The 15,465-nt window shown below is 36.6% G+C and overlaps 1 protein-coding gene and 1 long non-coding RNA gene across 5 annotated transcripts in view; both read right to left on the reverse strand.

Moving 5' to 3' along the window:
• Nucleotides 1–15,465, reverse strand: part of STXBP6 (syntaxin binding protein 6) — a 233,166-nt gene that overhangs the window by 97,677 nt on the left and 120,024 nt on the right. The window lies entirely within an intron of this gene.
• LOC120608547 (uncharacterized) overlaps nt 1,473–15,465 on the reverse strand; it is a 52,214-nt gene continuing 38,221 nt past the window's right edge. Inside the window, exon 3 of the long non-coding RNA XR_005654417.1 lies at nt 1,473–9,417. This is a non-coding gene — a long non-coding RNA (uncharacterized LOC120608547). The remainder of the gene's footprint in view (nt 9,418–15,465) is intronic.

Below are 15,465 nucleotides of genomic sequence, written 5' to 3' on the forward strand. Positions count from 1 at the left end.
AAATGTCATACAGCAAATTATCCAATAGGTAAATGGAGGAGTGGTATGTTTCACAGATCATAATTTAGAAACACTAAGAAAGACTAAAATGAATGCAAACAATCTTAGCTCATCTGCTCAGTTTTGTTCCTTATGTACTTTCTTCTTCTTCTTCTTTTTTTTAAATCTTCTTGGGACCTATATTAACGGAAAGCCATGTTTCTGTGATCAGTAAGGAGAATCCTTGAAGTCCTAGGCTGGCACAGCTCAAGTTCTATGCTCTCAGTTCTATCAGATAGCTACTTTTCAATCTAGGTGGGATAACTTATCACCAAAATATCTTCTTATCAAAGGACCTCCTGGGCGAGGCACTATCCCAGGCTTTATAGAGCCTCAGACTCCAAGAGAAATCTTAGAGCTACAGGAGAGCAGTAGGAGAGTCAAAACAAAATACAACCATTTGCCAATAGAAGAAGAAAGCTCTGTGTATGCTTATTTTCTAATCTACCATGAAGTCCAAAATAAACTCCAGGCTTCCTCCTCCCATCTGATATAGATTAAGAGAGTCAGACCTCTGTCGGGAGAGCAACACTGGGAGAGGTCTTCACCAAATAACTGGGCTAAATGACAAGAGAAAGTTTTGCAAAATTGTTCCCATGAGCAGCTGTGGCTTAGTCATGCCTAATTTTTCAGTGAGCTTTTTAGAGGTTTCTGGACATGTTTTCATAAGATTGAGAGAGAAGGAAATGAGGTCCGTATCAGACTGTGAAAATGACAGGACCCACTGATGTTGCCATAAAACTCATAAGAACGAATTACCACTCCATCCAGCACTGAGGCATCACCTTGTCCTATAAGGCAAGTACAGTGTCTCTGTTTTCTCTTAAGGAATCAGGGTTCCCAGTAGCCTGGCTCTGACTTAATATCAGAAGTAAATGATGCCCAGTAAAATCTAAAGCTGAGATGAGGGCAGTAAAATTTGGGATGTATGCATAATTGAGGAGTTTTCTTTTTAAATCAGAATATGAAGTTTGCATGAGCGATTGTAAAAGTATAGTATAAAATTATACAATTATTTATTTTAAAAAGCGTAAAGAGCTAAACACAAACAGTCTGGGGGGAAGCAAGACATCAGCGGGGTCACTGGCTAGTGAAGGAGCCACCACTGTGGCTGCTCCACTGTCCATTTTATCTTCGTCATTCATTGTTTTAACGTAGTTGAATAATTTTTTGAACAAAATCTTAAGCAGACCCCCTATATATAAAACAGTTGAGAACAGAGTTGCTCTAGTAGGAGGACAGGAAGGATGCTAGAGTGTCTGGAATTCTGTTTTGCTATCCCCTGACATATCTCCGAGTTCCAAAGAACACAGTTTGAAAACCAGCATTCTATGAGACAAAATTTAAACTTCAAGTGTTAAGTGTTCCACATCCTAAATATAACTTGAAGGCATCTTTTCTCCCTTACCTATGAATACTGTCTTATATAAACCTTTTTTGTCAGACTGGCCTACTTACTGTTCCCTAAGCTACCTGCACATCCTTGATTCCCCCTTTATCCTGAAATGCTCTGGTGCTCCCTCTTTACTGTATTAGTGCTCACTCTTGAGGGCTCAGCTAAGTTTTCACAGCCCTTGGAATATCTTTCCAAGTAACGCTGACCTGGTAAAAAATTTTCTTTTTCAGAATAATTTTCTTTTTCCTGAATAATCTCCTCATCTCAAGTTCCTCAACCTTAATCACATCTGCTAAGTCCTTTTTGGTACATAAGGTAACAGAGTCAGAGGATCTGGGGACTAAGGCTTGGGTACCTTTGGTGGGGACATTATTCTGATTATCACAGATGCTTCTCTAAGCATCTCAGGAGTGAAGACCACGTCATTATCCTTCGAATAACTTCACAGTGCTGTAGACAGACAGCAGACAACCATCAAATATTCACTGATAAAGTTTGGTTAGGAACTGAGTTCCATACATCTACTTTATCTCTCCCACTAGTTTTGTGGGAACATTGGTTGAGTTCAATTAGGTCTTATTTTAAAGAGAGGAAAATCTGAGAAAGTGAATCGAGAAATAAGAATTGATAATATCTTCTAAGGTGATGGAGTTTAATGAGATAAGTATAAAAGATTTTCTGGGGATTACCCTTTTTTGTTTGTAGGTAAATTCAAGGGAACTTTGAATAAATACCCAGGATTGTAATGGGTTTTCTTAGAATTTCACCAGGGAGCACGCTGAATTATACAAAATAGTTTGCCATATATTTATCTTATAATACGATTTTGCATTTAATTTGAACTTTGATGTATCTGTGAAGGATAGTTAATAACCACATAGAGAAGTAGCTTACAGCAAGCTTGTAAGTAACCATTTTACTAGAGATTTAAAAAATATTTTACTAACCAAGCTTCCTTTATTGAATTCCTTTGAATTATCACATGTGGCTGTGGTCTTTCTGCAAAATGTTTTGATCCATTAGCTCTCATTTTTGGTATCTTCATTTGATTTCGTTCTTCTTTGCTTCTGTTGTCTTGTTGAAACTATGTTCAGCATGGATTAAATGACCTGCTCTGAGATTCGAGGTAACAAGTGTACTTTGGTATTTGGGCTCCTGTCTGAAAACTCTCCTCTAACTGCCAAAGTGGTTGGCAGTGTCTCTCCAATGGCTCTTGTCATTTAAATCGCTTTACATTACATTAATTTAACTTTACGTGTTCTCTCTCCCATACTGTATGACAGAATTTTCTTCTTTTCTGTACTGCCTAGTGCAGTCCATTAAACAAAGAAAGTTCTCTATAAATATTTTTGGGTTGTGTTACAATTGGTACATAAATGAAACTCCAAAACTTAATATGCCTACAAGTTCAGTCAGATAACCAGAACATCTAACATGAGAGCTCTCTATTGTCAAAAAAATATCTACAAAATAAGTATATTTTGTTATCTGCTACTTAGAGATATAACCTTAGGGGTATAAGAGAGGTAAAAAGAATAGGAACTTCAAAGTTAACCCAAGTCCAAAGCAAAGCTTCACCATTCATTTCACTTGGACAAACTACATAACATCGTTGCATTTCAGTGTTCTCATCTATAAATATGGGAATATTACTTATTTTACAAAATATTTGCTAAGCTTAAGTGAAGATTTTTATAAAAGGGCCTGTGCCTGTATAAACCAGTTTTATCTTTCTGACTCTGCTTCTCCCTCCCATCTCAACCAAATCTTGGCTCTCTTTGCTGTGCTAGGACTGTTTGGTTGACCAAACCTAGACAGGCTTTGATATAGTCCCTTTGGAGCAAGAACAATGACATTCAGTCAAACACCTCAAGGGCTGGCTTCAGGGTATAGGCAAAGGATGCCAGAGGCTTAGCACCAAGAACATCAATTTCAGAAACAACAGAATTAAGGAACTGAAATAAAACACATTCTCCAAATGCCACATGTCCAATCCAAACACAGACCCAAAGTCATTGTACTGGTTTTATGTGAATAACACAGGTGACTATGTCCTAACACAATTTCACACCTACACGGTTAGGTCAAGCATCCTATCTAAGTTGATAGGGGCCCACTGCTCTAATATTCCCCTTATACCCCTAAAGAAGATCTATTTGACTAGAAAGTTACCATCCCATTCAAATGGTGGTTATTAAAGAGGAAACTGAAAGACTCCAGCCTGAGGGTTTGAGTCTTAGCTTTGTACTAGTAGTGGTGTGGCCATGGGTAAATCAATCCGCCTCTCCGTGCCTCAGTTTCCCTTCCAAATAGAAAATTCTGTGATTTATTTGAATTTGTCATGGTTTGTATAAATTTATTTTTATCAGTGATCAGAAAAGGGACAGATTGGAAACCATTTCAAACAAGATTCGGATTTAATCATTTGCTCTTTTGGGCTATTTATTTGAAAGTCTTATGGTGGCTTAAATGTCAGGAGACTTGAGTTCAAATTTCAGGCCTGCCTTTACACAAGGTCAAGTTATTTACATTTTCTAAGTTTCAGCTTGTTCATCAGTGAAATGGCCTAGTAACATCTATTTATAAGAGTGCTGTCTTACATGAAGAACATGAGAATTGACCACAAAGTGCCTGAAATGCAGCAGACATTCAATACAGAATCTGAATCTTGCTGTGCATGTCCCACCCACAGATTCTGGTCCTTTGCTCTTTTGTCTCCCTAATGAAAAAAAACCCTGAGAACCTACAGGAGGTTGGCTGTTCTGATTTACAAACAACATGGAACCTATGGAGCAACAGTGCCAAAGGAAAAAGACAACCCATGAGGCTCGTTATCTCAATCCATTTCCATGTGTTGTACAATTCTCTCCCAGTTGAAACCACCTTTGTTTCTATAATATTGTTTTTCATTTACTACAATAAATACTTAAGACCTTTTATATGTCAGGTCCTAAAGAAAACCTCAGAAGATACACATGTAGGACCAACACAGGATCTGCTTGTAGTTGAAGCTCACGTGGCGTTTTGCTCCCACAACTGTGCACACGTACGCACATCCTTTGTAACATATGGTGTCGAGGTGCAATGGGAGGGCCACAATTGTGTGGGCCACAGAAATCCTCTTATCCATTGTAATAAGAAGTAGTTATGGAAATCTGACTTTTGAGTAGAAAAAAAAGATATGTATACAGAACACTAATCAACTATTTCTAATTATCATTTCTTAATCAGAATTTCTCTAGAAGGTGAATGCATCTTGATTAAAGATGTATTTCCATTGTTCCAAATAATCAGGTTTTCTTTAAAAAGCCTATACATGACAATTTTGTCCCTTCATTTAGAGGGTCTGGGAATGGTCTCTATTCTTCTCAATCCAAACCTTACTACTATAAAATGAATGATCTATATATTACTTTTCAATTTGCATATAAATCGGTCTTTTAGACAAAAAATATTCAGAGTCAAAGACATACTAAGGATATTCCACAATGCATAAAATATTTCAGAATCTGGTTGGTATTTGGTGTATATCTTTCAAGATCTTTTTTAAGAAGCCATTTAAATAATTTTTATATACAGTCCTTGTCTCAACTGACATTGATTATGATTTTTTGAATGCAGAAAATATATTGTTTTGTATGCTTGGAGAATTCCAATTTCAGAATGCTGTATATTTCAGTACTATTTTCTTTTTTCTTTTTTTTTTTTAATCTGTCATCTTATTTTTTAAGTCATTGGATTTAGATATTTTAAAGGACTATTTGGCTATGAAGGCTTTTTCATTTGAATAATTTTTGAGATTCCCTCTTATGGAGGTGTTACTTAATATAGATAACTCGTACACTTGAAACTTTTGATTTTATTAACCACTATCACCCCAAAAATTAAAAAAAGAGAAACCTTGTGATTCAGCACTTTCCTTCATCTTCCTACAGCCCTTAAATTAAAATTTGTCATGAATGAAGGCCTTAAGTTTACCGTATGTCATGAAAATAAAAAGCATTTATAAAGGGCTGAATCATAAGGTTTCTATATCAAGTGGCACTTCCATGAGAGAATCTGCCTAAGCCAAATTTCTAAGTTGGCAGTTTGACTGGCTTTTTACTTCTGTGTGGCAAATTGATATAGTAGGGAACTATTAAGTCAAGGGGATGAGTTGTCTACTTCACTGTAGACAACCTGTAGGTGAAGCTCGTGTGGCTTTTTGCTCCCACACCTGTGCACACGTATACACAACCTTCCTTTCCCCCTACTTCCTTTTCCCCAAGAAGAAAAACAAAAAAAGCAGGAACTGGTCAAGAATAGCAAAGATATACAGTAGGAAGCATTTAAAAAATAAGTTTAAAAATATATGCAGCATTAAAACTTCACTAAAATTTATAACATCAGGAAATGTTTATGTTACAATGTAGAGTATAAAGAGTATTATACACAGTTGTCTGTATCTATGCAATGTCACCTTAATTACATAAAAATATCTTAGAAGCATTAGGGATGATTGGAAAAGCACATCAAAATGTCAGCATTTTGAAACTGGAATCGCCATGAAAGAGTCTTGAAATTTTAAATGATTTCTCTTCTCTATACTTTGTATTTTTAATTTTTAAGAATGAACATGTATTGCTTTTTAATAATTCTTTTTTTATTAACAGTTCGTAAAAAAAAATGAAAACAAGTCACCTTGAATTGTTCTTGTACTTGAAATAATACTGATAACATTCCATGAAAAAGATACTTATATTATTCTCTGGTTTTTAAATTTTGCTAAATCCCCCGCCCTCTTCCATTTCTTTTGGAATGTGCTCCTTCTGCTCCTTTTGCTGAATCTTCCTCTTCCTCTGTTAGATCTCTAACTGTTGTAGCATCCCAGGACTCTGTCTTGGCTATACTTTCCTCCTAAGGGATCTCAACCATCCAATGCACGCTTTAAATATCACTTCAATACTAAGGCATCCCAAGTCTGTATCTCCAGCTCTCATCGCATCCTTGAGCTCCAAATTGCAATCCTCTACCTAACAACCCCACTTGGGTCACTATCATAGGTCTCTCACATGTAACATGGACAAATGGCATCATTGATTTGCCACCTCCTCTCTTTCCCAGGCTTTCCTAATCGACACTGTCTTTCACCTTTATAGTAAACGAGATCACTAATTTACTAATTTACTCAGTTGCTTATACAAAAAAAAACTAGGAATTATCCTTGATTCCATTCTTTTTCATCTTACCCAACTCAATCCATTATCAAGACTTGTTAATGCCACCTCTACATATATCCTGAGTCCAACACTTTCCACCACTTGATGGCTTCTACTTGGCCACAGCCAGTCATTCCTCAACTGGTTGTCTGCATGAGCTACCTAAGCGGTATATACTCCGACCTCATTTGCCTTTATGGTAGCAAGAAAGTGAAACACATCATATCATGTCTGCTTAAAAACTGTCCCCCATGTCCCACTCTCCGTAAAATAAAATATAAGCTCTGTATCATGGCTGATAAGGACCCACTTACCTCCTCAAGGCACATTGCCCTTTCTTTGGTCCCTTAATTGAATTAAACTTCTTGTCCCTTTTGCCGGGTCTGCCTCCACAAATGGTCTTTCCCCTACGACTCAGACCGAAACAGATGTGAAATTTACAAACTCCCAATTTCCTCCTAAGGCTCAGGTTGTGCCAGGACTACCAGGCCCACACTGCTTTCAGGAGATCCAATAGCCCTTGGGCTAAGCCTCAGCATTTACAGAAAGGAGCTGGTTACTGCCTGCAGTCAGGTTCGATTTCAGGCAAACCCCATCACCCACAGTAGCTAAACTCTAGATTATACAGCTCAAGGACAAGTTAATGGGATTTGGCAGCACATAAAAGGAAACAAGAAATTACAAAGGAAAATGCACTTAAAATAGAAATAGGTAAAAGACACAGTAGAATTGGTGCCAGCTAAATACATCAAACCATATTTACATTTCTGTGTTATCTTTAGGGACAAGCAGGAAAGGAGAAGCAGAGTCACTGGAATATTTCTAAATTTTGTTAGAATCTGCATTTAACTTTACTTCTAAGAATCTTGAAAAAATCAGAATATGGGGCATCTATACAATCCCAAGTGCTACACACTGGTTATATAGGGTTGGTCTTGAAAAAGTCAATTTACAAATTTCAAGCTTGCCCATAACCCCCAGGCACAGGAGCTGTCCAGCTCCTGCAGCACATAATGTGCAGAGAGCTTTGCAGTTCACAGGGCCCGATCTACATTGTCCTGCTCGGATCTCATGACAACCCTGAATTTTATTTCCCTCATTCCACCGATGTGGAAATTGATGTGCAGGGATTTTATGCAATTTGAATCAGATAGAAAGGTTAAATTTAGACTATGTTCTTCCAAGTCCTAGAAAGATACATCCCATTGCTCATCTTTGGTTCACACCGCTTGCCTAGATGGTCTCACGGCTTTCTCCATGTGAAGTACACTCTCACTAGAAGACCCCCCAATTTGCTGATCCCTAGACTGCGCTTCCGTGATATGAACAGCTTGTCTCTCATGTCTTTGAGGCCACTGTTCACGTGTCTTCATATTAGAAAAGCCTTCACTGACTACTCCAAATGAAACAGATGACTTATGTCCCTAACCCACACTCCATTTTCGCCCACCTTGCTTTATAGTTCTCCATAGAACATATTTCTTCTCCATCTGACATATTTGTTTGTCTTCTCACAACTAGATTGTCAACTTCATGAAAGCAGGGATTTCTATGTTCACTTGCATGGTATCCCCGAAGCCTGTGACAGTGGCTGACACAGAGTGTTTCCTTTAAACACTGATCTACTAACTGGATGAAAGAGCTGAATAAATCAATTATATGAATGAATGTATGATTATCATAATGTTTAGTCTCTTCTGGGTCTATCTATTGTAAGACAGGTTATGTACAGCATTCTTAGCATTCAAACCTGTGTCTTTTACCGGGATAAACTCTGCAGCTCACAATTTTATATGAGTTAGATCACAGATCTAGAAAACACCTTTACGACCATTAGTTACTAAGACCTATGTTTAACAACATAAATCCTACAAAGCCCTCAAACCTTATATTTCAGTCTCTATTGCTAATACTAGAGATGTTAAAAAAACAAACAAGAAACAAGAAACAACAACAACAACAACAACAACAAAACATTACCATCCAGAATTGTCATGGCTATGAAAAAAATCAGAAAGTAAAAATAAAATTCCTCACGACAGGAAAATCTCACGACAAAGAATTTCTAAACAGTTCAGTGGCCATTTCTGGAAAGGAAAAGGAAAAGAGATGAAATGTTGGTAGTTAGGTGTTAGCAATATCCATATATTAAAAAAGACAAAGAGAAATGGAACAAGTATGGCAAGATAATAAATCTGGATGTACTCTTCTATAGGTTTAGTCTATTATATAATTTTTTAAAAAAAGAAAAAGAAACCAAGCCGTAGGATGTCTCTAGTATAGATACCATAGCCTGCTAACCTCAGCTTCTCAAAGATGGAAAACACCTTGGAAGCAGTCCAGACTAATCTGCATCCAAAGCATGAGTACCCTTCTCCAACAGCCAGACAGTCATTTGCCTGGCATGCTGTTTTGCAATCTCTTTCTTCCATTGGCAAGGCCTTCTTCCATTCCTTGGTGTGAGTATTCCATACTTTTATTATATTATCATCCTCCTCCCCGCAGCCTTATCTGAAGCAGAGGATCTTATATCGCTGAGAAAGACCACATGAGTTCTTTAGTTCCTCATTGTCTTCCTCCAAATGTGTATGTGTGCATGTTTGGAAATCCTTCATTGAATTGAAATCAGCCTCTCTGTCGACTTCTACCCATTGGTCTGTGTGCTCCAGTCACATGGCAGCCCTCCAAATGCAGTAAGACAGCAGGTTTGTCTCCTTCAGTTCCTCATTCAAATTGTGCAGTGAGAAGAAAGAAACTCATCGCTCCATCAATGGCAGGCAGTGTCTGTTTGATACAGGAAATTCATCAAGCTGGTATTCTGCATAAGTCATGCTATATTTCTATATGCCCAGTCTTAACAAGGAATTTGTGGAACTCAAACATTTTTTTAACTGCTATAGATCTAAGTGAGATTAGAATTTAATGTGATTATTTTTCAATAGTCTTAAAAGCAATTTTAAACAAAACTAAGGTCCCAGATTCATGTTTTAAATTACATAATTCAAGATTTTAAAAACTATGTTAAGACATGAAAGACATCTGGATGAATGGTATTGAAAATCACTTGGTAGCACCCTTTGATGTTGTGATAGGGAGAACTGGCTGGGTGAGATATCTAATGGGGTGATAGGAAAAGGAAGCCAGAGAAACTTGAAATGTAGCAACAAACACTTGCCAGATAATTGTTAAAATCTTTTATGTCTATTTAACAATGTATAGGAGTTGGCAATTTAGATGTACTTCCATCTATTTAAAAATTACACAGTCTTGTCTTAAGTGTATACTTAAAGGTTTAAATGACAACTTATTTTTAAAAAAATAACAAGGTTTGGAATGGCAATGGTTACAAGCGAGTAAATGTGAGTGCAGTAGACTAGTGCTTCTCAAAGTGTAGATCGCAAACTGTGCTATCTGGTCCTGCTCTTCACTAAAAGCAGAAATTGACAGAGCATTTAGAAACTTCTTAGAACTTGGACAGGGTAATTTGATGATTGTTGAATGTAATAGCTTCTTAAAAAATATAGATTTTCTTTTCTCATTTCATTTTTTTACGAATTCATTTTTACTCTATTTTATTAAAATATTGGTCCACACAGACTGGAAATTAAAAAATGAGTCTTTTACCACACAGCTATTTTGAGAAGCCAGCACTAGATTAATTAGAATGTAAACTCTTTTCTTATTTATATAATTTCTTCTTTGCAATTCTGAGTTATGTGCTCAATCTTAATGCTGCAAACACCTATACTGCCAGGAGATAGGTATAATTAGAAAGTAATTCACGGAATTATTAAAGAGTATGAAATTCAACCTATCTTAAAAAATACTGAACAGGAGAACTTCCACCAAGAGGATTCCAACAAAAAGAAGTAGCTCAACGATTACGGTCACTTATTCCTTCACTGGCCAAAGGGGAATTATTCCCTCCTTGCTGAAAGGCCACAGTCCTGGGGAAGGAGGTGAGGACCGCTTAATTAAGAATAGGTCATCTCTGTACATGTCCTGGACTATACTGAAAAGAGAATGACTATAATCCCATTTAGAACCCCAGCTCATGGGTATGCTGAGGGGAAGGAAAGTCTATAAGGCAATTAGTCTTCATTGGACTTTTAAAAAATAACTTGAAAAGTGAATTGCTTTGCTGTGGTCTATAATTTCCATGTTGAACTTCGTGTTTTAAAGACATCAATTCAAAACAATGAATGATGAAATATTTTCTGTCTTTAAAAAATTCTACTGCTTTGGTTCATGTCTTACCAATCTCAAAAAAGCACCACCAAGGAAGTGGAAATGGGATAAAGAGGTCGCCAGGACAAAGGAAAATAACATTTCTTCTTCAGGGAAGGGGTATGAGGATGCAGGTCAAGAAAAACTGCAGCCAATAGGCAGTGTGGCCCTTCCCTGTCCTCTGCTGTGCCTTGTTTTTGATGTCAACGTGTCATTCTTTAGCTGCTCAGGGTTAGTGAGATATAGTGAGCCTTAAACAGATTTTACATCAGCTTTCATTGTCATTTGGTAGCAGACGCTAAAGCTGGTATCAGAAAATATGCCGCTGTGATGCAAAAATTGAAGTTATTTAAAATTAAGTTCTCATGGACTTTATTGTACAAGCCCCTTAATTTCTGGTGGCTGAGGTCAATATTTTTCTAATTAATTGTTTGTCATTCTAGGACTATCTTCTAAGTTTTGGTTACAAGATAGATTTTAAAGTTCTGCTTGATCCTTCCCTTAGTTTTTAGTACAACAGTTTAGTACCACTTCATTATTAATAGGTATGGAACCATTTTATATACCCTCAATCGCAAGATTAAGGTGTGAAGTTTGCATCTTAACTGGATAGTCAAATGCTTGGCTTTTCATTTTGATTTTGTTTATGTGAACTTCAAAATAGTAGCTGATGCAATGACTTATTGTACTGTTCTCATTAAGTGAATGGAAGAAAAATCTATGAACTTACGGCAATTATACATCTTCAAAGATAGGCTGACTCTATTGTCTGCTCTCTTCCTAAAGAAGATATCCATCCCTTTCTTTCTTCATTTAAAAGACCAACCAGGCTGCAGCCCCGCATAGCCCTGGTATAGATTTTGCTGGTTCTGCAGATGTCTCTCTCTCTCTATTCTATAATCTTGTATCGGTTGTCATGAAGACTCTTTCCTTTTTTTAACTTTTGCATTTCAAATGTACATTAGAAGAATGGCCTGTGCATAGTTCTCTGATGAAGATTTGCAATGATGGATCAAGATTTATGAGCTTGCTTTTGCAGATTTCAGTATTTGCTTTTGCATTTTAGTATTTCACTAATACATTTCCAAAGGATGTAGCTCTTAGCTTAACAGTTTTTGCTCATTTTCAGAAAATTATTTCCTCAACTGTTTCAAATGTAAGTACCAGACAGCAGGACTGCTGCAAAGCAAAACATTAGTCTCTCTCAGCTTTCACCATTATTACCAGAAGTTATTTATCACAATGCTTGGGTCAACACTGTCTTTTTCACGGAGGAGAGAAGGGAATCATGGATGAGAACAATTTGTCATGTTTCTCAGAGCTTAACAAAAGCACACAATTGAGTTTCACATCATTACTGTCTAGAGAGGTCAGACTCGGTGCTCCCGCATTTCTGTAACAACTTGAACACAGACACAGAACAAAAATGACTATGTTGAGAGAAAAGCACAAAGGAGATGGCCTTGCAAAGTCTTTCATTTCAACTATGGTTCAGAACCACACACTGATATAATTCTTTAGCTAGTGGTAGAATGAGGTTTTTAAGAGTCAAGGAGACAAGCACATGTCAAGCAGATGGTCCACTGAGTTACCCAGAAATTACACACATGCTGTGGGGCTAGGATTCTTTCACTGCTGAAACAATGCAACAATGATTACTATTACCACTGGCATTATTACGATGACTACAATTGCTATTACTGTTATAGTTGTATTTCATCCCAAGCCAACCATTATAAGGCACTGGTCCTTACTTACCAAGAACAACACATTAGGTAAATCATGTGGACTTTTAAAAATAGTCCAGTAAGGGGAAATACGAATTTTTACTTTGCTTCATCCTTTTTCTAGCGAGGAAGCTAAGTTACAAAGATTTCTTTAAAAGTTACAGAAAATAGCATTACTATGACATCATGGTATATTTATACGAAGTCTTCCTCTCTTTTTTTCTCCCCCTTTCCAATCAGTATGCACACCTACCCTATTCAACTAATTCTAATCCAGCTCCAAGATAAATAATCTTTATCAGGCAAAGGTAGAATAAATAAATGAATCAGTGAATCAATCTGTCAATCAATCTCTCCCTGTTTCCCTCCAAAAATTGAGAAAATGTGAACCTAAAAGAAAATGGCAATTATTATATGATCATTGATAATATAACAGATAACTGTTTTTGAATTAACTACCAGAAAGAATAGTTAGAGATACGCTCTGGTCAGAAGCGATGTCCTTTTACTGTACAACTTAGGGTAAAATCGCTCCCAAGAAATATAACCTTACAAGGTTCTTAGCCCTTGGATTTGAAGTAGATGGGAGTTTCATGATAAGGGAATCGGGTGATATCTGCCTAAATTGCTATAAAAGCTTAACTGAGCTTAAAGAAAAGTCAGACTGATCAGGTAAAGAGGTCCAATTCTTATCCCATTTCATTCTTAAATCACGTAGGCAAATCTATAACTAAAACGGCCGGTTAGACACTGTTCTTAAGGCATAAATCATGTAACACCTTTCTGAGGCATGACATGGATAATACACTAAAAGCCCTTGGATGTCGCCCTGCCATCTCCTAGAGCATATAAATCCAAGCTTTGCAACTGTATAACTAGCCATAACAAAATTTCTGCAGATTTTTCTAAGGGTGAATTTTTATTTCTTTGAGACATTTAATCTCTACCTAACTGCAGGTGCTGAAGTGTATCTGAAATAGATTTCTTTGTTTTGCAGGATGTAGAGGGGGTACTGCCTTTCGTTAAATAATTATTTTTTGATTTCCAGAAAATTTAGAAAGGATTCAGGGTCAGGATTAGAATGCTTCCAAAGTTTACCAGCTCCTGAATTCCCCCTAGAATCTGTGATCCCTAGGGATCTTACCTCTCAAAACAGCATTAGCACCCGTGACGGACTGTTAAAAATGCAGACTGTCAGGCTCCACCTTGACATAATGAATTATAACCTGTATTTTAAAAAGATCCCCAGGAGATATGTATACACATTCAAGTTTGAGAAGCACTGCTTTAGGAAACTAGTCCTTCCCAGGGTAAGGATCTCTCCAGTTTAGGAATTAGGGTAGTTAACTCTTGGACACAAACATGACCATTCCTAGACCATTCTTACTTCCCAGGGTCATTCTGTCATGGAAAAACAAGGGATGGCACAGAGCAGTCTATGATTTAGGAACAGCTAAGAAAAATCCATTTTTGCACAGGAAGCACAGCTTAAGGAAACCAGAGAAGAAGGAAGAAAATGCAGATGGGCCCCTAGTGAACTTGATAATTTCCAGGGGGTAAGGAGCTGAGCAACTCTAAATTAGCAGGCAAAGGTAAAACTAACATCCGTTTTCAAAATTCTTCCTAATCATCAATTCATGTAATGCTTCTGTAGAAAAAAATCCAATACTATCAGGAATAAAACAAAAACTAGAGGAAAGGGTGAAAGGATGAGGTTGTCAAAAGTGCATTTGATTTCCTGTATTTTTCACTTTTTATAAAGTATTGGCAAATTGTATGGGAATAGAAAGCTCATTACACATTCTTCATTAAAGAAGATTATAAGAAAAGGCTGTCATCAGCACAGCAAGCCTTCTCCAAGCACCACAGAATCTTAAACACCCAAATATAATCTACAGGGATTAATATTTTCAGTTAAAATGTAGTTGCATCTAAATCCTAGAAAAATTGGATATCTACATGCAAAAGAATGTTGACTATCTACCCCATACTATATACAAACATTAACTCAAAATGGATCATAGAGTTAAATAAAGGAAGTAAAACTGGGGCCCACTATTTGGTGATGGAAGGAAATTTAACTTTGGGTGGTGAACACACAATGCAATATATACATTATGTGTTGTTGAATTGTACACTTGAAACTTATTTAATTATTAACCAATGTCACTGCAATAATTTTGATTAAAAAAAAACTTTAAAAATCTAGGTATACATCTTTGTGACCTTGGATATTTTCTGGATACAAGTCTCTTATTAGATATATGGTTAGCAGATATTTTCTCCTATTCTGTATGTTGTCTTATTACTTTATCCTTGGATTGTATATATCTATCTATATCTATATCTATATCTCTATCTATATCTATATAGATATATAGATATAGATAGAGATATAGATATAGATATATATATAGTCAATACACACATGAAAAGATGCTCAACATTATTAGTCATCAGGAAAACACAAATTAAAACCACGAGATATCATTTGATATCCACCAGCATAACTAAAATCAAAAGGCCAGATAATAACAAGTGTTAGTAAAGATAGAGAAAAACGAAAACATTGACTGATGGGAATGAAAAGTGGTGCAGACACTTTGGTAAATCCTCTGGCAGTTACTTGAAATGTTATACATTCAGTTACCATATGACCCAGCAATTCTACTCATAGGTAGATACTCAAGAAAAATGAAGACATATGTCCACACAAATACTTGTATCCAAATGTTCATAGCAGCATTAGTCATAAAAGCCCCAAAGTAGAAACAACCCTGTATTAGACTACCAGTGGCTTCCTCACACCATGAATACCCCATACTTCTGGCTCCTTTGACAATGACTATAGGTTTGTATTGACATAATTTAAACAAAA

This window comes from Pteropus medius, unplaced genomic scaffold (genome assembly GCF_902729225.1).
Source record: "Pteropus medius unplaced genomic scaffold, Ma_sr-lr_union100, whole genome shotgun sequence".
Classification (NCBI taxonomy): Eukaryota; Metazoa; Chordata; class Mammalia; order Chiroptera; family Pteropodidae; genus Pteropus; species Pteropus medius.